The sequence below is a fragment of the Brassica oleracea genome, chromosome C7, assembly GCF_000695525.1.
Source record: "Brassica oleracea var. oleracea cultivar TO1000 chromosome C7, BOL, whole genome shotgun sequence".
Lineage (NCBI taxonomy): Eukaryota > Viridiplantae > Streptophyta > Magnoliopsida > Brassicales > Brassicaceae > Brassica > Brassica oleracea.
This window is the reverse complement of record NC_027754.1, coordinates 15,569,992-15,572,373: the sequence shown is the minus strand read 5'-3', so window position 1 is coordinate 15,572,373 and position 2,382 is coordinate 15,569,992. Positions and strand designations below refer to the sequence as shown.

At 34.0% G+C, this 2,382-nt stretch overlaps 1 long non-coding RNA gene across 1 annotated transcript; it reads left to right on the top strand.

Annotated features, from left to right (window-relative positions):
* The first annotated feature begins 1,333 nt into the window (after positions 1 to 1,333).
* On the top strand, positions 1,334 to 2,179 carry LOC106305619. Its single transcript, XR_001263025.1, has 4 exons — positions 1,334 to 1,366; positions 1,774 to 1,818; positions 1,916 to 1,978; positions 2,070 to 2,179. It is a non-coding gene; the product is annotated as an uncharacterized LOC106305619 (long non-coding RNA).
* The last annotated feature ends 203 nt before the right edge of the window (positions 2,180 to 2,382 follow it).

Here is a 2,382-nt window from a genome sequence, read left to right as displayed (position 1 = left end):
ATATAAATATTGCAAAAATGAATTTAGGGTAACAATTTAAATCCAAAATAAATAAATTATAAATTTTAGCTGTATTGAATCTTATAATTACTAGTTTTCACGATAGTTTAAAAATAATTCACAAATGTTTTTGTACTTCTTCTTATAAAACTTTATTTATGTTTTGTGTGTATATATAATCATAATGCCATCAATATAAAGAGAATTGACAAGAATACAGGATCAATAGATTTTGTTTCTTCAAATTGAGAATTTTGTTTTCTTGCATGTTATGAGCAATATAAACCCTTTTTTATTTATCAAAGAGCATATAAACTTTTACTCTGTAAACCTGAATGCCAGGATTTTGACATGAAAAAGATTTGGTGGACTTGTACGAATATGGCATTATAGTAAAAATGTTAGACTAAACTAATACATGAAAATAGTATTAAAGCCAAATCTAACTAATACTAAAAGGGTTATATGAGGAGTAGAGAGGGTGTCTACATCAGATTGGAAATTCGTCCAATCAGGTTTTAATGTTTTGACACGTAATCAAATGATTTCGGATATTGGGCTTAACTTTTTTAACGAGCCGGCAATTTAATCTTAATGGCCCAGTAAGCCCATTTCGTAGAAGGCATTGTCACCTTAATCTTCACCGACGCGAGACACGAGATCTGCTTTTTCATTTTGTCCAAACCCTAAATTTCGTGAACCCTTTGCTCTTCTCCTTCTTCTTCTTCGTTTCTGTTTCACGAATCTGTTGATCAATCAATACACTTTCCACTTCTTTTTCCCTTTAATCTCATTTATGGCTTCCTTTCGCCTTCCCCCTCTAAGACTCTTTATAAGACTCTTCATTTTTACAGATTTGTTACATACAAAGATATACTCTCAAGCGATGAATTCCATCAGCAAATCCCCTGTTTCCGGCGATCTTACCTCGAAAAAAGATGGTTCCTAATTCTCCTCCTTTCACCGTAAACACATCTTCAGAAGCTTAATTTAGTGTTTCTCTTCCAGATTTTTTTCCCGGAAGCTTCTTAGAGGTGTCAGACGTCGGCAGTCATGGCGATTATCGAGCACCAGCGTTCAGAAAATTATGACCCAGCCATTTGTACGTTTACTTGGATCTTCTCTATTTCATATAGTTGTTGTTTGACTACTTTTGTCTCTCTCTATTCATTGACATAATTTAGTTTTGTTGTGGTTTCAATGCATCTAGAACTTGATTTTCTTCAAAATGGAAGCTTAGAACCACTGATTTTAGGATTGTGGTACATGCTCTGATTCATGCTCTATCCATTTAGTATTTGTGAAGCAGAAAGCTCAGATCCAGATTTGGCTATTTAAGCAGAAATGAGGATACAGAAGAATTAATGTAAGCAATCATATTTTCTTCTGTGCTACACATTTACCAGCGACTAATCTGTTGTTAATGACATAAGTATGAACTATGTAGTTTCTCAGTTAGTTGTCTTGGAAAATCGAGTTTGAATACATCAACACTATGACTAACTCTCTAATTCAGTTTTTAGAAAAGAAAGGGTCAGTTACTTAATTTCACTTTCTTACGGTAGGACTCCTACCTTGCCAGGTCTGTCAAAAAAATTCAAGGATTGATTGTTTCAGTTTTTTTTTGGATTGTTTATATTTAGTGTGTCGGCGTTTGGATCTAGAGAAAACATTGATCCTTCCGAATACCAAGATTCTTTGCTATATTAACTCTAATCTGTATTTTGTCGGTTCCATAATGTGTTCAGTTGTTTCCATTGATTAAACATTTAGGCTATCAAAAGACTTTTCATCTGGCTACTGTGAAATTTACTAAAGGTTAGATGAATAGATTTTTTTGTCTGTTATTGTTTTTTCCATTAAAATTTCTACTTAAATTATGTTGTGTTAAGGTTGGACTTTTTGTGATCCCTAGGAAATATTTCTGTGAGACTTTCGTAAAGGAGCATCTTAAGGAACCAATATATTGCTACTTGCTGTGAGTGGCTCCTTTCACTTTGAAGGTTCTTTTATAACTTAGCTTTTGATCTTGAAAGGCACACTGACGTTGAATTTGAACGCAAAAACAGGTTAGAAAATCTATGGGACAATGCTGCAGATGCAGAAGAAGACACTTTATGTTGCTAAGGCTGAAAAGTGCAAAGTTGGCTATGAGAAGAACATGAGAGATTACAACAGATTATCTGGTAAAACAAGTGTCAATCGAGTTTCAATTTATCTATTGGTTATTATTTGAGTCATTGACCATATCTGATTTGTTGTTACTCTAATGAAGAAGGTCGAAAGGAAGATGAGGCCTTCTACCAATACAAATCTAGAACGACCGTCATACTCCTCCTGCCATGTTCAGGCTGCATGTTTCCTCTTCTATGTGACTCTTGA